The sequence below is a fragment of the Macaca thibetana genome, chromosome 4, assembly GCF_024542745.1.
Source record: "Macaca thibetana thibetana isolate TM-01 chromosome 4, ASM2454274v1, whole genome shotgun sequence".
NCBI lineage: Eukaryota > Metazoa > Chordata > Mammalia > Primates > Cercopithecidae > Macaca > Macaca thibetana.
This window is the reverse complement of record NC_065581.1, coordinates 98,197,924-98,220,380: the sequence shown is the minus strand read 5'-3', so window position 1 is coordinate 98,220,380 and position 22,457 is coordinate 98,197,924.

Sequence of the window (22,457 nt, the reverse complement as noted above, 5' to 3'; positions counted from 1 at the left end):
TTCTTTGATGGGAGTCTAAATTAGTTCAGCCTCTGTGGAAAGCAGTGTGGCAATTTCTCAAAGAAATAAAAACAGAAATGCCATTCAACCCAGCAATCCCATTACCGGGTATATACCCAAAGAAATATAATTCACTCTACCATAAAGACACATGCACACATATGTTTATTGCAGCAATATTCTCAATAGCAAAGACATGGAATCAAACTAAATGCCCATCAGTGGTAGCCTGGATAAAGAAAATGTGGTACATATACACCATCAAATACTACACAGCCAAAAAAACAATGGGATCATGTCCTTTGCAGCAACATGGATGCAGCTGGAATATCCTAAGCTAACTAACACAGGAACAAAATACCAAATGCTATATGTTCTCAATTGTAAGTGGGAATTAAACAAAAAGAACATATGAGCACAAAGAGGGAAACGACAGACACCAGGACCTTCTTGAGGGTGGAGGATGGGAGGAGGGAGAGGATCTAAAAAATACCTATTAAGTACCATTCTCATTACCTGGGTGATGAAATAATCTACATACCAAATCCCCACAACACGTAGTTTAGCATCATGTACACTAATCAACTACACATGTACCCCTAAACCTAAAATTACAAAAAAAAATGTACTTTTCTTACTTTTTTATTACAATTATTTGTGTTCTTATCTTTACCCCACTATTGATTCATAAGCTTCTTGAGGATGAAGCCTATATCTTGCCCCATTTTTATATAACCATCTTATACATAGTGTTCTGTTAAAGAGACATTAAACGGAAAGTTAAATTTTAATGATATGTCAGAAGCTATTCATGTATTTCTAAGCCTTTGGGCTCCTGGCCAAAAATTATGGAAAACGTGATCACTTACATTATATAAAGGTGTCCATCTGTATTTTTGACCCTGGCTCTTGATATAATATGTATCACTTTGGAAGTCACATATTTGTATCATTCTCTAGTTCTGTATTTGTAATTTTGCCTCTATGTCTAGTAAAAATAATTTCTTCAGCCATTTTATTACTGCACATCACATGCAGCAAGGAATCAAGTACATATGGGACTTTGATGTACTAAATTTTCTTCCACATGTCATGTAGAAAGCTAGAGATGGAGTTCTGTCACAAAGCCTAAACTAAATGTCAAAAATCCAAACTGTCCATTTTTATGACTCACGATAAAAGGGTAGTATCTGCTGGCCTACTTGCTACTTCATGTATATAGTAGGTCATTGCTGCTCAAAATCCAGGACAGAGAAAGAACAGAACTTTCAACTTTCTAACAGGAAAGGAAAAAATCTGCCTTCAGCTACACTGCAGTGTAGCTCTTTCATTTTCACATTAGCCATGTTATCCAAAGTCAGGTTGTTGATGACTGATTTAACAAAATAAAACAGACTATGGGAGGGTCTTAGAGATAAGATGGCGAGCTTGTCTTTTCATTAGCTCATTCACCAATTCATTCAATTACTCATTAAATAAGAGTTTGTGGAGTGCTAACAATGTGCCACGTATGGGGAACCAGCATACGATAAAGAGATAAAGTAATACAAATAATAAAGAAATGCTTCAGGGAACTCACAATATAGTTGGGAAGGTTCAGAGTTCAACCTCTTTTACAAAAAAAGTTTAGAAGACTTTTTTCTCACCGCTACTCACTTTTTGTTGTAATAACCAAAATATTAAAGCATACATATATATGATATAAACATTTGTATTATTGCCTACACATTTCCTTCTTTCTTCTAAATCACTGTTCTCAGTAACTTAGGCCAATTTCTGAACCTAACCTTTCAGTAATAAGAACTGAAAGGACTTATCTGAGGTTATTTAGCTGGTGAGGGAATGGCTGACACCAGAACCCTGCTGACATCCTGCCCTTCCACCACCCAAGTGGTTTGAAATAATCTTAACAGGGGGCGGAGTAAGATGGCTGAATAGGAACAGCTCCAGTCTCCAACTCCAAGCGCGAGCAACACAGAAGACCGGTTATTTCTGCATTTTCAACTGAGGTACTGGGTTAATCTCACTAGGGAGTGCCAGACTATCAGTGCTGGTCAGCTGCTGCAGCCCGACCAGCAAGAGCTGAAGCAGGGCAAGGCATTGCCTCACCTGGGAAGCGCAAGGGGAAAGGGAATCCCTTTTCCTAGCCAGGGGGACTGAGACACACAACACCTGGAAAATTGGGTAACTCCCACCCCAATACTGGGCTTTAAGCAAACAGGCACACCAGGAGATTATATCCCACACCTGGCCGGGAGGGTCCCACGCCCACGGAGCCTCCCTCATTGCTAGCACAGTAGTCTGCGATCTCGCAGCAAGGCAGCAGCGAGGCTGGGGGAGGGGCACCCACCATTGCTGAGGCTTAAGTAGGTAAACAAAGCCGCTGGGAAGCTCGAACTGGGTGGAGCTCACAGCAGCTCAAGGAAACCTGCCTGTCTCTGTAGCCTCCACCTCTGGGGACAGGGCGTAGTAAACAACCACAAAAGCAGCAGAAACCTCTGCAGACGCAAACGACTCTGTCTGACAGCTTTGAAGAGAGCAGTGGATCTCCCAACACGGAGGTTGACATCTGAGAAGGGACAGACGCCCTGCTCAAGTGGGTCCCTGACCCCTGAGTAGCCTAACTGGGAGACATCCCCCACTAGGGGCAGTCTGACACCCCACACCTCACAGGGTGGAGTACACCCCTGAGAGGAAGCCTCCAAAGCAAGAATCAGACAGGGACACTTGCTGTTCAGCAATATTCTATCTTCTGCAGCCTCTGCTGCTGACACCCAGGCAAACAGGGTCTGGAGTGGACCTCAAGCAATCTCCAACAGACCTACAGCTGAGGGTCCTGACTGTTAAAAGGAAAACTATCAAACAGGAAGGACACCTACACCAAAACCCCATCAGTACGTCACCATCATCATCAAAGACTAGAGGCAGATAAAACCACAAAGATGGGGAAAAAGCAGGGCAGAAAAGCTGGAAATTCAAAAAATAAGAGTGCATCTCCCCCGGCAAAGGAGCGCAGCTCATCGCCAGCAACGGATCAAAGCTTGATGGAGAATGACTTTGACGAGATGATAGAAGAAGGCTTCAGTCCATCAAACTTCTCAGAGCTAAAAGAGGAATTACGTACCCAGCGCAAAGAAACTAAAAATCTTGAAAAAAAAAGTGGAAGAATTGATGGCTAGAGTAATTAATGCAGAGAAGGTCATAAACGAAATGAAAGAGATGAAAACCATGACATGAGAAATACGTGACAAATGCAAAAGCTTCAGTAACCGACTCGATCAACTGGAAGAAAGAGTATCAGCGATTGAGGATCAAATGAACGAAATGAAGCGAGAAGAGAAACCAAAAGAAAAAAGAAGAAAAAGAAATGAACAAAGCCTGCAAGAAGTATGGGATTATGTAAAAAGACCAAATCTACGTCTGATTGGGGTGCCTGAAAGTGAGGGGAAAATGGAACCAAGTTGGAAAACACTCTTCAGGATATCATCCAGGAGAACTTCCCCAACCTAGTAGGGCAGGCCAACATTCAAATCCAGGAAATACAGAGAATGCCACAAAGATACTCCTCGAGAAGAGCAACTCCAAGACACATAATTGCCAGATTCACCAAAGTTGAAATGAAGGAAAAAATCTTAAGGGCAGCCAGAGAGAAAGGTCGGGTTACCCACAAAGGGAAGCCCATCAGACTAACAGCAGATCTCTCGGCAGAAACTCTCCAAGCCAGAAGAGAGTGGGGGCCAATATTCAACATTCTTAAAGAAAAGAATTTTCAACCCAGAATTTCATATCCAGCCAAACTAAGTTTCATAAGTGAAGGAAAAATAAAATCCTTTACAGATAAGCAAATGCTTAGAGATTTTGTCACCACTAGGCCTGCCTTACAAGAGACCCTGAAGGAAGCACTAAACATGGAAAGGAACAACCGGTACCAGCCATTGCAAAAACACGCCAAAATGTAAAGACCATTTAGGCTAGGAAGAAACTGCATCAACTAACGAGCAAAATAACCAGTTAATATCATAATGACAGGATCAAGTTCACACATAACAATCTTAACCTTAAATGTAAATGGACTAAATGTAAATGGACTAAATAAAAGACACAGACTGGCAAATTGGATAAAGAGTCAAGACCCATCAGTCTGCTGTATTCAGGAGACCCATCTCACACACAGAGACATACATAGGCTCAAAATAAAGGGATAGAGGAAGAGCTACCAAGCAAATGGAGAACAAAAAAAAGCAGGGGTTGCAATACTAGTCTCTGATACAACAGACTTTAAACCATCAAAGATCAAAAGAGACAAAGAAGGCCATTACATAATGGTAAAAGGATCAATTCAACAGGAAGAGCTAACTATCCTAAATATATATGCACCCAATACAGGAGCACCCAGATTCATAAAGCAAGTCCTTGGAGACTTACAAAGAGACTTAGACTCCCATACAATAATAATGGGAGACTTCAACACTCCACTGTCAACATTAGACAGATCAACGAGACAGAAAGTTAACAAGGATATCCAGGAATTGAACTCATCTCTGCAGCAAGCAGACCTAATAGACACCTATACAACTCTCCACCCCAAATCAACAGAATATACATTTTTCTCAGCACCACATCGCACTTATTCCAAAATTGAGCACATAATTGGAAGTAAAGACTCCTCAGCAAATGTACAAGAACAGAAATTGTAACAAACTGTCTCTCAGACCACACTGCAATCAAACTAGAACTCAGGACTAAGAAACTCAATCAAAACCGCTCAACTACATGGAAACTGAACAACCTGCTCCTGAATGACTACTGGGTACATAATGAAATGAAGGCAGAAATAAAAATGTTCTTTGAAACCAATGAGAACAAAGATACAACATACCAGAATCTCTGGGACACATTTAAAGCAGTGTCTACAGGGAAATTTATAGCACTAAATGCCCACAAGAGAAAGCAGGAAAGATATAAAATTGACACTCTAACATCACAATTAAAAGAACTAGAGAAGCAAGAGCAAACGCATTCAAAAGCTAGCAGAAGGCAAGAAATAACTAAGATCAGAGCAGAACTGAAGGAGATAGATACACAAAAAACCCTCCAAAAAATCCATGAATCCAGGAGTTGGTTTTTTGAAAAGATCAACAAAATTGACAGACCACTAGCAAGACTAAAAAAGAAGAAAATAGAGAAGAATCAAATAGATGCAATAAAAAATGATAAAGGGGATATCACCACCGACCCCACAGAAATACAAACTACCATCAGAGAATACTATAAACACCTCTACGCAAATAAACTAGAAAATCTAGAAGAAATGGATAATTTCCTGGACACTTACACTCTTCCAAGACTAAACCAGGAAGAAGTTGAATCCCTGAATAGACCAATAGCAGGCTCTGAAATTGAGGCAATAATTAATAGCCTACCAACCAAAAAAAGTCCAGGACCAGATGGATTCACAGCTGAATTCTACCAGAGGTACAAGGAGGAGCTGGTACCATTCCTTCTGAAACTATTCCAATCAATAGAAAAAGAGGGAATCCTCCCTAACTCATTTTAAGAGGCCAACATCATCCTGATACCAAAGCCTGGCAGAGACACAACAAAAAAAAGAGAATTTTAGACCAATATCCCTGATGAACATCGATGCAAAAATCCTCAATAAAATACTGGCAAACCGGATTCAGCAGCACATCAAAAAGCTTATCCACCATGATCAAGTGGGCTTCATCCCTGGGATGCAAGGCTGGTTCAACATTCACAAATCAATAAACATAATCCAGCATATAAACAGAACCAAAGACAAGAACCACATGATTATCTCAATAGAGATGCAGAAAAGGCTTTTGACAAAATTCAACAGCCCTTCATGCTAAAAACGCTCAATAAATTCAGTATTGATGGAACGTACCTCAAAATAATAAGATCTATTTATGACAAACCCACAGCCAATATCATACTGAATGGGCAAAAACTGGAAAAATTCCCTTTGAAAACTGGCACAAGACAGGGATGCCCTCTCTCACCACTCCTATTCAACATAGTGTTGGAAGTTCTGGCTAGGGCAATCAGGCAAGAGAAAGAAATCAAGGGTATTCAGTTAGGAAAAGAAGAAGTCAAACTGTCCCTGTTTGCAGATGACATGATTGTATATTTAGAAAACCCCATTGTCTCAGCCCAAAATCTCCTTAAGCTGATAAGCAACTTCAGCAAAGTCTCAGGATACAAAATTAATGTGCAAAAATCACAAGCATTCTTATACACCAGTAACAGACAAACACAGAGCCAAATCATGAATGAACTTCCATTCACAATTGCTTCAAAGAGAATAAAATACCTAGGAATCCAACTGACAAGGGATGTAAAGGACCTCTTCAAAGAGAACTACAAACCACTGCTCAGTGAAATAAAAGAGGACACAAACAAATGGAAGAACATACCATGCTCATGGATAGGAAGAATCAATATCGTGAAAATGGCCATACTGCCCAAGGTTATTTATAGATTCAATGTCATCCCCATCAAGCTACCAACGAGTTTCTTCACAGAATTGGAAAAAACTGCTTTAAAGTTCATATGGAACCAAAAAGGAGCCCGCATCTCCAAGACAATCCTAAGTCAAAAGAACAAAGCTGGAGGCATCACGCTACCTGACTTCAAACTATACTACAAGGCTACAGTAACCAAAACACCATGGTACTGGTACCAAAACAGAGATATAGACCAATGGAACAGAACAGAGTCCTCAGAAATAATACCACAGATCTACAGCCATCTGATCTTTGACAAACCTGAGAGAAACAAGAAATGGGGAATGGATTCCCTATTTAATAAATGGTGCTGGGAAAATTGGCTAGCCATAAGTAGAAAGCTGAAACTGGATCCTTTCCTTACTCCATATACGAAAATTAATTCAAGATGGATTAGAGACTTAAATGTTAGACCTAATACCATAAAAACCCTAGAGGAAAACCTAGGTAGTACCATTCAGGACATAGGCATGGGCAAAGACTTCATGTCTAAAACACCAAAAGCAATGGCAGCAAAAGCCAAAATTGACAAATGGGATCTCATTAAACTAAAGAGCTTCTGCACAGCAAAAGAAACTACCATCAGAGTGAACAGGCAACCTACAGAATGGGAGAAAATTTTTGCAATCTACTCATCTGACAAAGGGCTAATATCCAGAACCTACGAAGAACTCAAACAAATTTACAAGAAAAAAACAAACAACCCCATCAAAAAGTGGGCAAAGGATATGAACAGACATTCCTCAAAAGAAGACATTCATACAGCCAACAGACACATGAAAAAATGTTCATCACTGGCCATCAGAGAAATGCAGATCAAAACCACAATGAGATATCATCTCACACCAGTTAGAATGGCGATCATTAAAAAGTCAGGAAACAACAGGTGCTGGAGAGGATGTGGAGAAATAGGAACACTTTTACACTGTTGGTGGGATTGTAAACTAGTTCAACCATTATGGAAAACAGTATGGCGATTCCTCAAGGATCTAGAACTAGATGTACCATATGACCCAGCCATCCCATTACTGGGGATATACCCAAAGGATTATAAATCATGCTGTTATAAAGACACATGCACACGTATGTTTATTGTGGCACTATTCACAATAGCAAAGACTTGGAATCAACCCAAACGTCCATCAGTGACAGACTGGATTAAGAAAATGTGGCACATATACACCATGGAATACTATGCAGCCATAAAAAAGGATGAGTTTGTGTCCTTTGTAGGGACATGGATGCAGCTGGAAACCATCATTCTTAGCAAACTATCACAAGACCAGAAAACCAAACACCGCATGTTCTCACTCATAGGTGGGAACTGAACAATGAGATCACTTGAACTCGGGAAGGGGGACATCACACACCGGGGCCTATAATGGGGAGGGGGCTGGGGGGAGGGATTGCATTGGGAGTTATACCTGATGTAAATGACGAGTTGATGAGTGCTGACGAGTTGATGCGTGCAGCACAGCAACATGGCACATGTATACATATGTAACAAACCTGCACGTTATGCACGTGTACCCTAGAACTTAAAGTATAATAATAATAAAAAATAAATAAATAAATAAATAAATAATCTTAATAGCTATTTTTTTTCAAATAATATACAGAATCCCATTATATAAAATGGTAAGTTATGTATAAAAATTAATTATAAAATCATAAAATGTGGAATGAGGTCCTTGGGTAACTAAAATCTTAATTGTTAGGTAGAAAGTACTTTGCCTTTTCACTATCCTGAAAAATCTCCATGGGGTCATTGTGTTCCCAAAAGCATGATCTGAAAACCTGTTCCACCAACCCCAACATATATTTTTGATCACTTCAGTAATATCCTCTCGAGAGTAGGAACACTACCTCTTCTTCATGACTATAGGAAGTCTTCATCAACACTTTCTTGGCAGAGAAACAACAATACATAAGCTAGTAAGGATCCTGAATAAAGAACTCCATGGTAGATTTCTACAAGATTTATGTGAATGAGGCATTCAATAATGCTGAAGGATATGAATTCAAGTAGCAATGGTTAATTTTTTTTATCTGGTCCTTACAGAATGCTCACAGTACAATGGACTAGGTAGCATATCAGATTAAAAATTGCCTGGTTCTTGTTCTCCAGAAGACTAGAAACCAATTTTGGTCTTTGATTAAAAACCTCAGAATCCTCAAGCGGACTCGCTTTCATTTGCTTTTTCTGTTTTACAGAGAAGCAATACAAAGCTTCCCTTTGCTGGGGGTGTCACCCTGAATGACCTAATTGAATGTCAGTAGCAGTGACTACCCAGAGAGGTTTCTATTTCAGTTGAATGAACTTCAGTGACTTTCTGGCTGCCTGAGGGCCAGACCTGAAACAGCAAAAGATCCTGTTTGTGTCTAGCTTCTGAGAATAGCTTACCTGAACCCTCAGTTTTGATCTAACATGGAGAGTACTCATTCCTGTCTATGAAGCTACAATGCCACCAAAAGCAGTGTTCGGTTTTACCTGCTGATTTCAAAACTTTGAAAGAAAAAGAAAAGAAAGATGTGCAGATAATTGCAACATATGTGTTCAGAAAACAAAGAAAATATTTTTTAAACTAATTATTCAGAGTAAAGAAAAATGAGTAGAGAAACAATGGCATTTGTAACCATTATATTCAAGGAGAATAAAAAGAAAATAATGTCTACTAGATTTAAGAATATATAAAGCAAAGGAAAATAAAGCAGTGAAATAAAGTGCAATGCCAACCAAAGCAGGAGTGCAGAAGTTTGGCTGACATTTTATATCTAGCAAGTGAGCTTTCCTAAATTTCTTTTCCTATGTGTTTTTATCAAATTCTTGCAATTAAGGACCAAGGCTACAACATGCTGTGAAAACAAGAGAAAGTAGTTAAGGATCAGAAGCTACTAATAATAACTGCATGGCAGGATAAGGGGTTTAGACAAAGTAATCTATTTTATTACAGAATACTTTTCTAAAGGTATAAATTCATCCTTTTTATCATTTCATTGGAATAAAGAAAAAGTTGAAATATATTATTGGCTGATAATCTTTCATGATAAACATCTGTCCTTAATTGCTTAAAGAACAGTGGTCAGGAGGGGTGGCTCAGACCTGTAATCCCAGCACTCTGGGAGGCTGAGGCAGGCTGATCACGAAGTCAGGAGTTCGAGACCAGCCTGGTCAACATAGTGAAACCCTGTCTCTACTAAAAACACAAAGAAATTACCCAGGCATTGTGGCAGACACCTGTAATCCCAGCTATTTGGGAGACTGAGGCAAGAAGAATCACTTGAACCTGGGAGGCGAGGTGGCAGTGAGCCAAGATGGTGCCACTGCACTCCAGCCTGGTGACAGTGCAATAAAATAGATAAATAAATAAAAATTAAAAAATAAAACCCACAGCTTAATTAAAAAAGAAACAGAAATATATGAGTGACAAAAATCAAAGGGTTTTATTTTTTAAGTGGATAAAATCACAAAATAAGTGTGAAGACATCCTCTAAATACTATAATCACTGGAGTGGTCTGCTTCTAATGTTCTTTCCTTAGTTTTTAAAGTGGCATGCAGTCATGCTATAGAAATCATGTCAGAAAAGGTGCCTGGCCTTTATTGAAGCCTCTATCTCTGGCATCAAACATCAATTCACATATGTAAATACAGATGTCATGGATTGAGTTCTGCCATGAAATTCATATTTTGAAGTGCTAACTCCCAGCACCTTAGAATATGACCTTATTTGCAAGTAGGATCTTTGCAGATATATTTAAAGTAAAGTATTACTTGAGTAAGGTATATCTGGTGCCATTATAAAAAGTGGAGACTTGAACGCACACGCATACCGGGAGCCCACTATGTGAAGATCGGAGCTGCCACAAACCAAGGGGCTAGGAAAGAGGCATCGTACTAATTCTTCCCTCGTGCCTTTAGAGGGAGTGTGGCCCTGCCAACCCCGATCTTGGACTTCTACCCTCCAGAATTCTGAGACAACAAATTTCCGTTATTTAAATTGCTCAGTTTATTGTACTAAAAACTAATACAATGGGACTGTAAAAACTTGATTCGATTAATAAATTACTCTAGCTTGTTTACTTCCAGCCTCTCTCCCATGATAGAAAATTCATGAGAACTGATCAAGTACATTGTAAGGATAATCAGTCGCTCTTTACATCAAAACCTATAGGTGAGGAATTGTTCAATGATCAAAGCTCTCAAAATCAACTGATAAATCTTTAACTACTAAACAGATACATGTATTTTTTTCTTTTCTTAAAGAAAGATATACCAGTGGATGACAAATTTTGAGAGTCTAATAATTAAATGTTAAAAGCCCAACCAGTTTCTATAGCGCCTTTCCAGATCCTTAGGTAACAGCCACGATTGAAAGATTCTATGTGTGAAGCTATGCTTCATGAATAAAATAGTAGAGGCAAAAGAAGTGGATGTACATTCTCCAAATAGCAGACAGTGAGCATACAGAGTAAGGCATGTCCAGTTTTATGGCTAATTTAAAATTATAAGCCTTGAGAACCATGTAGGGCCATCATTATATTGTTCAGATTCAATAAAATATAGTAGATGATATCCATTAAAAGATACTGAAAATCTAAATAAAAAAGTTTTACAAAATGCTATATTAACAGTTCTTTAATAAATATTATATCTTAAATATGAAGGTTAGAAAAGGGAGAGAAATTCTCATGAATTACCTATACCAAATATTTTGCCCTAAAGATAATAGAAAATTAGGATGAGAAGTAGGAAATGATGTGTATTTTTTACTTATGTTTTTTGCTACTTCTTGATTTTAATTTTATAGTTTTATTTTTAATTTATAGATTCTTATAAATTAAAAGATTATAGTCTATTGATTTTTCTCAGTCACATTTATTAAAATATAATTTACTTAAAATGTACACTTTTTAATTATACATTTCTACCGTCAGTTCTATGAATCCCAATAAATGCACAGAATTGTGTAACCCTCACCAAACCAACATACAAAACAGGCCCATCACCTCATAAAATCTTCTCGTGCCTCTTTGTATTCAAATTCCTCCTCTACTCCCATTGCCTGACAACCACTGATGTGATTCTGTCCCATTGTTACACACAGAATCATTCAAAATAGATTTAATTTATCAAAAATGTTGATTATGTTGCATAAAATAATCCAGTTCTAAAGAAGTTTGAGATTCATTCATATCATTACATGTATCTATAGTCCATTTTATTTCATTGCTAAGTAGCATTCCATTTTATGAATGGACTGCAGTTTGTGTATCCATCCACCAGCTGAAGGACATTTGGGTTGTTTCCTGTTTGGGGCCATTACAAATAAAGCTGCTATAAACATTAGTGTATATTTTTATAATTTCTCTTGAATTAATTACCTAAGAGTGGGAATCCTGAACATTATCATGAGCATACATTTAACTTCATAAAAAATCTCCAACTGTTCTCCACAGTAGCTGTACTATTTTGTATTCCCATCAGCAATGTACAAGAGCTCCAGTTGCCCCGTATCTCAGCCAGCACTTGGTACTGCCAGTTTTCTCTTTGTATTTTAACCATTCTAATAGGTATGTAGTGACATCTTATTGTGAATTTAAATTGCATTTGATTGATAACAAATCATATTTAGAATTGTTGTATGTGCTTATTTGCCATCTGCATCTCTTTTTGGTGTAAGTCGGCTAGTTCAATTTTTTATTATTGTATTTTGAGAGTTCTTATATCTGGATACTAGTCATTTATAAGACATGTGATTTGAAAATATTTTACTCAGGCTATGGCTTGTCTCGATTTTTCTAAACTGCATACATCTTAAGAAGAAAAGGGGTTTTTTTTTAAATTTAATAAGGTGAAATTGATCTAATTTTCTTTTACGGGCCGTGTTTTTGATGTCATGTCTAAGAAAACTTTGCCCAAACTGATGTCACAAAGATTTTCTCCTATACTTCTTCCAGAAGTTTTATAGTTTTAGGTTTTACATTGAGGTCTATAATCCATTTTTAGTTGATTTTTGAAATTGGTGCAAGGTATGGATCAGGGTTTTTGTTTCATACAGCTGTCCCCTTCTAGCATCTTGGTTGGAAAACATCCTGGACTTCCAGTTTTAGGTTCAACATGCAGAAAGCTTAGAAGTGAGCACTCCAAACCTTATAACAAGAAAAGAAGCTGGATGAACTCAAAAGTTGATGACTTTTCTGGACCTAGCAGAGAATTGAGGCTGCGGGGCAAACTGCCACCCTTGAAATCTGGAGAGATGGCTGAATATAGAGAATGGCAACAAGATCTTTTTACATGAAACACAATCCACTGGACCATAAACTGGTAAGGATACTTAAGTGGTAATTTTTTTTACTAATTACTGGAAGTTTAGTGCAGATTAGTATGAAAGTGAGAAATCCCTTCTGACCATAGTCTTAGGACCCTACCCACCCACAACCATTGTGGGTTTTACCTCAAGGAACATAATGGGGTTTCATATGGCTACTAGTGTGAGAGGGCTTTGTTGGACATAGCAGGTTTTCATCTTTACATCTTATAGAATGTTTTTTGCATTTCTCAAACTTGGGGTTTTACTAACTACTGTTGGATTCACAGGTGTTTCTTATAATTTATGATGTCAAATAATTGAAATGTTAACTATACTTATTTGGTTGACAAGTACAAGCCAAACATCTATCACTGGGTACTATTAAAATGTTTATAAGGTATATAAGGAAAAGTGAAAGTATAAGCTACCACATGAATTAGAACTCACCAAACAGCAAGTCATTTTTAAAGGAAGTTATTAAAAGTTAAATTGAAAATAATAACTTATTAATAATGATACCTTACTGAACAGTTGTTTAAATTCAATTGTTTGTTTCTGAAATGTGGTTTTATAGAGAAAAAATAAAATTTAAGATAGATTAGTCAAGGTTAACACTAGACTGGGTAAATGAGGTGCATACAAATGCAATACAAATAAAGAACTAAAAAGGGGAAAAGCACTTTTGTGAATATAAGCATATTTCAATAATGTAGCTTGAAAACATGGAAGGAGTTGGAAAAAAAAGAATGGCACCAAGTGCCACAAAATCAAGAAGAAAAATATATGAAAATGCATAAGGATTAGCTTGACTGATGAAAGAAATGCCTGTGTTTTATCGAATGGAAAAAGGAAGCCAGGAGGAAAAGTAGCTTAAATGTTTCCTAATTGTAAAAATAACTAATAAGATCAAGAAACATTGCAAAGAATTGATGGAACAAAAATGAGCAATCGGAATTGGAGGAAAATAGGCATTCAGGAAATGTCAAGCTCATATTACACGTGTAGAAATGGGAGAAAAATATTTAAGCAGAAAAAAAATAAGATTTGGAAAAGGTTACAAAGAAAGAATATACCAACACTTAGTATGTTAAAAGGTAATATGATTCAAACATTGAAGCAAAAAAAAGAAATGTCAATTGCCAGCCAAGAAAATAAAATAGAGGTGTTTAAAGACATTACTATCTCAATAAAATATTCTCACTTAAAATGGCAGAGACGGATCCAAAAGGCTAAATAGAATACATGAAGGTCATAAAAGTATACAATCAAAATGAATCGACCCATAATAAGCTACCACAAAATCTAGTTTCCCACATGCTTGTTTGAATCAGTTGTGTCAATTGTTTTATGAATGTGGTAGACAGAAAACACTAAAGAAAGGCCATGGATCCGGAGTGTAATTATTTCCAAAATGACTACAATAAATAATGCAAAAATACAAGAAAAGAAGAGATATAACATTTGCCAAGTGTCTATTATGCAGTTAAGCTAAATCATCACAGCAACAATTTAAAGTCAATATTATTGCTCGCATTCTACAGACAAGGAGACTAAATTCTAGCAGGTTAAGAAATTAACCCAAGGAATACCACTGGAAGCCAAGAAAAGGGATTCAGATGTGGGTCTCTGAAGGTGAAGCCTGTGTTCTTTGCTTCCTTCCCTACTACAACTAAATCTAGTGATGTACATACTGCACACTACTATTATTTGTAGTAGGAAAGGAAAAAAATGACAGTGTAAATTATAGGACTTTATAGTAGGAATGGTAGGAATAAGGGTATTCACTATAAAATTGTTCAACTTCGTTGCATGTTTAAAAACTTTCAAAATAAAATGTTGCCATCTGGGGGTAGGAAAGATAGCTGACTGGAAGATCTAATGAGAAAAAAACTCTAGACATTAAATGTGGAGTGGTCACCTCAACTGGGTATCAAAAACCTCAAAGGCCCATTTTCTTAAAAAATATCTTCACCAGAGTAGCAAAAAATATGCACATCTCTTTTAGTTAAACGGCTTTATAGCTCTCATGTTGAAATAGAGATACACTGCCTGGATTGGAATAAGATCTTAAACCATTTAGATCCATGAACATATTATGCTACTTTCATCATCTTAATACTTTAGAAATTATACAAAAGGCCCTAGAATAATGGCGCAAGGAACAGATACGGTTTGATACAGAAAACACTAGTTAATAATAAGAGCTGTACACCTATACTGTGTTTACTATGTTACAGACACTGTTCTAAACACATAACAAGCAATAACTCATGTAAGCTTCTTAACAATAAGATGAAGAAGGTATTTTTATTACATTCTACAATTGATAGCAGTAGTTTGACTCCAGATAACACATTCGGGGCCATTGTACTGCACAGCCTTTCTGAGGTTCATTGCTATCTATAGCATACATGGAACCCCCTGGACACCTGGGAGGGGTAAAGAGTTAAAAGTGATGGTGGTAAAGCTAAGGGGGTTGGGTAGAGGAGTTGGTGAAGAAGTAGGATTCAAAATAAAACTTATGGCCAGGCGTGGTGGCTCACGCCTATAATCCTAGCACTTTGGGACGTTGATGCGGGCAGATCATGAGGTCAGGAGTTTTGAGACCAGCCTGGCCAACATGGTGAAATCCCATCTCTACTAAAAATACCAAAAAAAATTAGCCGGACATGGTGGTGGGTGCTTGTAATCCCAGCTACTCGGGAGGCTGAGGCAGAAGAATCGTTTGAACTCTGGAGGTGGAGGTTGCAGTGAGCCGAAATCGTGCCATTGCTCTCCAGCCTGGGTGACAGGGCAAGACTCTGTCTCAAAAATAAATAAATATATAAATCATACATGACTTCACTTACGTTCTCACCAGCGCATTTTTTTGTGATAGGAAAAGAAAAGAAAACTATATCTACATGATGTTTTAGATAAAATAAGTATTTAGAAACATGATAGAAAGTCAATAAGAAGCCAAAAGGAGAGAAAAAGAAAAATATAGATGCTTATGCACTTGGAAGTAATGAAAATTAAGCAAGAAAGGGGGAAAAGATGATTGTGATTTATAAAAATTAATTTTTACAAAATTTCTGTCTTAGTTCAGCTGTTATAACAAAGTACCACAGACTGGGTGGCTTATAAACAATAGGAAGTTATTTCCCAATGATCTGAAGGCCAGATGTCTCATATCAGGGTGCCAGCATGGTCGGTTTCTGGTGAAGGCTCTCTTCCAGGCTGCAGGACTGCCATCATCTTGTTGTAACCTCACATGGTAGGAAGAGGACTAGAGAGTTCTCTGGGGTCTCTGTTTTAAGGGCACTAAACCTATTCAAGAGGACTCCAGATCCATGACCAAATTACCTCCCTACCTCCTAATACCATCATAATGGGGATTGGGATTTCATATGAAATCCCAACATATGAATTTTGGGGAAGCATAAACATTCAGTGCATAAAAATTTGGGGAGACATAAACATTCAGTGCATAAAACAATTTCTAAGTCAACAGTAATAACATTTTAAGTAGAAAAGTATCTGAAGATAGAACATGGAGTGAGTCCATTAGGCCAAATGCAAGACAGGTGCAAACCATTATGCATTTCTATACAAATGTTTTTCCTTTTAAATGTTTCTAGTTGCATTATTTTATTATCATGTTTTCCTACTCTGCACCCCAAAATTTTCTGGTTGGAGAAAATCCCTCATCATATGTTGTGAGGGCTCTGATTGCATAGGCTGAAGGGCCCTGGAACTCCCTCCTCGCTCTCAGAGAGACAACTCAAAAACACATGACCTGAGATCAGTCAATTGGATGTTTCTAGTAGGGCCTAGAAGTCCTGCAGGAGTAATGCAAACATTCAGTGGCTGGAATCTATGGTGGAGGCCTAGACCAAAACTATGTCACCTCCAATAAGCAGATAGAGACTGGGAAGCCTCAAGCAGTACTCAGGCTGTTCTAAGGCCTGATCTAGGCTAAACTGCAAGTGGCCTTACCTGTTACCATTTCTAAGCTTAATTCTTCAGCATTTCTATTGCTTCTATAATTTATCTTCCAGTCAACTCATTTTCAGCTTAAATTTGGTTTAGTTTTGTTGCTTGTGACTAGAAAACCTGAAAAATAATTGGTCCTAAGGAGGGGCCACAGCATTGAAGGCAAGATGTAGAAGGCCACACTGCAACAGAGAAAGTATGAAAACATGAAGACCTGGGGTGGTGCTTCTTTCAGTGGCATTAAGTAGATAAGAGAGGACATGATAAGCTCATATCCTCAAATGTTGGGCTTAAAGAACAAACTGATACCCAGAGGCTTTCTCTGAAGGTACTAAAGAATTGCTTCACTGTTAAACTTCAGGGAAGAGGTAGCAAAAAGCCCAAACTTTGGGTGTGGGCAAGTAATGTGCGTGGGTTTTTTATCTTTTGTTTTTTAAGACAGGGTCTCACTATGTTGTCCAGGTTGGAATGCAGTGGCATGATCATGGCTTACTGCAGACTCAACCACCCAGGCTCAAGTGATCCTCTCACCCCAGCCTCCTAAGTAGCTGAGACTACGGGTGCATGCCACCATGTCCAGTTAAATTTTTTTTTTTTTTTTTTTTGAGGCGGAGTCTCACTCTGTTGCCCAGGCTGGAGTGCAGTGGCCGGATCTCAGCTCACTGCAAGCTCCGCCTCCTGGGTTTACACCATTCTCCTGCCTCAGCCTCTGGAGTAGCTGGGACTACAGGCACCCGCCACCTTGCCCGGCTAGTTTTTTTGTATTTTTTAGTAGAGACGGGGTTTCACAGTGTTAGCCAGTATGGTCTCGATCTCCTGACCTCGTGATCTGCCCGTCTCAGCCTCCCAAAGTGTTTTATTTTATTTTATTTTTTTGTAGAGATGGAGTCTTGCTATGTTGCCTGGGCTTGTCTCAAACTCCTAGACTCAAGTGATTCTCCTGCCTTGGCCTCCCAAAATGCATGAGCCACTGCATCCAGCAGTAATTTGTTGAATTATGTCCATGGAAGTTATAGCTTCACCACTTCCTTTTACATAAAACTTACGGCATTGATGAAGAAAAAGACCCTATAAATTGGAACAGGTATAAATAAAATGCCTCAGAAGACAAAAAATACTTTAAATTCTAGCCTCTTACTCACACCTCTGTGTCCCTCCCTTGTCAGCTGACATATCCACTACTTCATTTTCTGACGAATTTCTTCCTCCATTGCTTGGAATCATGTCTTACCTGGGGAGTTATCTTACAAGGGGAAGTCAATATCAAGCCTCTTCTGCCTCAGTCTAGCATACCTGTAAGGTCAAATACATCAAAGAATTTTTCAGTGTACTGCCTTGAGCAGCTGGGAAGGATTATAACTGTTTTCTCAGCTGATTATTAGAAACTTGGAGTCAGTGATGGACAACACTAAAATGAGGCTGACATGCCAAAAAGTCCTTGACGGTTTCCATCAAAAATTCCTGATGGCTCTACATTCAAAATGTATTCAGGGTACAACAGTTCTGACCATCTAACTGTTAGTATCCTGGACTGAATCACCATCTCTTGCCAGGATGACTGCCAATGCTTCCTAACTGGTTTATGGGCTTCTGCCCTCATTTCCCTTACCTCATCACCATAATTTTTTTCCCAATTCAGCAGACAGATTGATCTTTTAGAAACCTAAGTTCTGCACTGTGACTTTCTTCAAAACACTGCAACAGAGTAAAACCTCACACAGAGTAAAAGCCAAACCTTTAGAATGGCCTATAAACTCTACATGGCACAGGTCCCTGCTGGCCATCCGACCCTTTCTTTTACCACCAGCTCCTCAGTCACTCTGCTCCAGCCACACTGGCCTCCCTGCTGATCACTGAACTTGCTAAGCACAGTCCTCCTTAGGGACTTTGTACTTACTGCTCCTTCTCTCTGGACCTCTCTGCCCCTAGATACCTACTTAGTTGGTTTCCTCACCTCCTTTAAGTCTTTGCTTGCCTCCTCAATAAAGCCTACCTTGATCATTCTATTTAATTTTGCAACCTTCCCCCTTCTTGCCACCCAGCACTCTAGATCCCCCTTGCCTGCCTTTCCTTTTTAGTTTACTATTGCATGCAGTCTTCTAACATGCTATGTAATAATTTAATTAGTAAGTTTAGTGTTGATCATCTATCTTCTTGTGGTAAAATATAAGACTCTAGGGATCTGGTCTTTTATGCCAGTCCTTAGCTTACCTATTTGTCCTCATATTTCTTCTGAGACCTTCTATTCATTGTGTATCTAGGAGGTGCTGATTTCTTCAGGTTGCATTCCTAGGTCAGCTACCTTGGAAATAAAGGGAACTAAGAAATCTGAAACGAATTGGTTAGGTAGATATTTTGTCTTTCAACCCCCAATATATCATGACCCTCCAAAATCCTGATATTTCTTGAAAGATCTTGAATGCTACTGGTCTACTAAGATACCATTAACTGGAATGAAGATATTGTTTACTAAATAGTACCCTGAAGGTTTTAAAGAGTTAATGTCACTTGAAAATAGGCTAAACATAATCAGATCATGTATTTGGGGTGGGGGAAAAGATGAGGTTTTGTTCAATATGTGCTCAGATATTTGTCTTAGTATATACAGTTTTTCTTGAAATTCTAAAAATAATTTATTCATTTGGAAAGGCACATATAGTTGAAAATTATTATAGGAAGTTTCTAAAGCTAATTAATTTATCTTCTCTTGATTATTTTCCATAAATATTCCCTGGTGTTTCCTTCTGTCTTTTATGGTTTTTGAAGTAGCTTTGCAGTGTTTCAGAAACAGTCATGGTGAGCTAGTTGCATGCTAGTGTTCCAAAGTCTGTTTCCATATTTCCATTAGACAGTAGGCTATTTGTTCTTGGATATGTCCTAAGGCAATCTTGACATAGAAATGCAAAGTAATCACAGTTATCTGGGATGTTTGATTAAAATTTACAGTGGGCCGGGCGCGGTGGCTCAAGCCTGTAATCCCAGCACTTTGGGAGGCCGAGACGGGCGGATCACAAGGTCAGGAGATCGAGACCATCCTGGCTGACACGGTGAAACCCCGTCTCTACTAAAAAATACAAAAAACTAGCCGGGCGAGGTGGCGGGCGCCTGTAATCCCAGCTACTCGGGAGGCTGAGGCAGGAGAATGGCGTGAACCCGGGAGGCGGAGCTTGCAGTGAGCTGAGATCCGGCCACTGCACTCCAGCCTGGGCGGCAGAGCGAGACTCCGTCTCAAAAAAAAAAAAAAAAAAAAAAAATTTACAGTGATAGCTTTGGCAGCAGAAATATTCTTATACACCAAGATGTCATAATGCTTGTGTTTTAGACTGCGATTAGACAATAAATCCATATCATCCTGCAAAACTACCTTTATATTTATTACAAGGGCTCCAGTTTATTCAGCCTGTCTATATGTGCTGGACAATTTGCAAACATTGTTTCTTTGAATTCTCACAACCATCCATTTTACAGATGAAAAATTGAAACTGTGAGTCATGCAGTTATAAGTGACGGAGGTGAAATTTCCATGTAGATCTCTCTGATCTCAAATACTCAGTTGTTTTTCACTAAATCTGCCACCTTAGGATTTACAAAAGGTAGGATAGATAGAAATAGAAATGCACAAATAACGACAAATTTTTTTTATTAATTAATTAATATAAACTTATCTCAGGAGGGACTGAATGTATTCATTTCAGAAGGTGTGTGAAGTGTATTCAAGCCAGAAGATCCAGTTGAAGATGAGGTCAACTGGGAATACTGTCTGTTCCCTTTTGTGGTAGTGATAACTCCAGACAATATATCACAATATTTCAGTGAGTTTTAAATTAGTAAGGAAAAGGCTGAGCTAGCTAATATTTAGATAAAGAGTCATTGAAATATCTAGGAAGAGTACACAGAGAAAATTTTCTGTACTTCTATTTAATAGTAGGAGATCATATTTTTCATGGTTTAATATGAGACAGTCACTGGGAGAAACACTTTCATGCAATCCATAATGTCCTCCACACTCTTATTATCAACTACTTTAGTTGAGGAAATTGAGACTTACATAGGTTTAGAATTTGCCCAAGATAACAAATGGGAGTGTTGGCAATTAAAGTCTATGTTTTTAACTGAAATTCTCTTAAGTACTATAAAGCACTGCTTGTATTGCCTCTGAACTGAAATGTAGCTTCACTGCATGTTCCCCCACCCCCATGCAAGGTCACAACATTTTATAAAAACAATTGAAATTGTTTAAATTGTCCTAACACAGAATATTAAACATAGTAGTATTTGAAATCAGCTATATAGAGTTATGTAATATAGATTATGAATGCATTTGTTCTTTGATGGTAAAAAAAGAAATCAACTTTCAACAAACTATTTTAGATAGGGATCTTCTGGCCATAATAATCCCAGTGTGTCACATCTTCTTGTATCCACATCTTTGTGTAGTTCTCTCTCACAGTGGCTCTAAGTGTGAGGTATGCCTTGCTTTGGCAGTAGTACGTAAGCAAATATTACACAAGTAGAGGCTTGAAAGATGCTAACACATTCAGGGGGATGTTCTTTTGGAATACTACCATAACCTTGGTAGTATTCTGCTGGAGAAATTACATGGAGGAGAACCCAGGCACATTGGCCAGTATCCACAGATAACTCTCAGACATGTAAGTAATGTTATTGTGGACTATCCAACTCCAGTTGAACCATAAGAGGACTATAGATACAGGAATGACTACAGGAAATATCAACAGAAGAACCACTAGCTGAACACAGCCCAAATCACAGAATAATCAGCATATAAATGGCTGTTACCTTAGTCACTAGGTCTTAGGGTAGCCTGTTACCAAAAATAACTGATACACTTTTTTTTTTTTTTTTTTTTTTTTTTTTTACACACACAAGTGCCTGTGTGTATGCATACTATTCTCTGCCAACATATTTTCACGAAGAATCTGCTCTTGACACTGAAAGAAAAGGTTACAAAATGTCTAGGCCATATTTCTCTATATTGTGTGAATCATTGATACTGCTGCCTTTTTGGCTGCACTTCTATAAAGCTTATGAATACTTCACAAATACAAATTTACTGCACTGTGGTATAAAACTACCTAGCAAATATGATGCATACTAAAATATAAAATATTATTTCATTTAAACATTTACATATAAAAATATTTAGTCCCTACCTTCCTCTTTTAGTGACTAAAAAATAAAAGACACTTGTAAGACTGGTAAGACTAACAGTAAACTGAGTAATACTTTAAAATTCAGAAACGTTGACTTAAAGTCAGCTTCATGGACAGATAGGAAAATGGACATCTGTTTGTCAGAACCTCAAAAATATTATCTTCATCTGTATTATTCATAGATTACTGAAATAGCAAGAAGATATTAAATAGTTTGGCACAGGGCATTTCCCCCAGTCAAAATGCAAATCCTTGGTAAGGATAACATCTGTAGCCTCATCATTCATTAACAATGTAGTAGAACTATATTGGATTTCTCCTTGAGTATGGGTTTCCCAGGATATTATGAAGAGTATGAAGAATCTATGACCCTAAGGGACTATGACTAAGAAGAGAAAGGGGTGGGAGACACACCTGATCCATTTTATTATTTTTCTCAGAATCAGGAATGGAATCAGGCTAACCATAT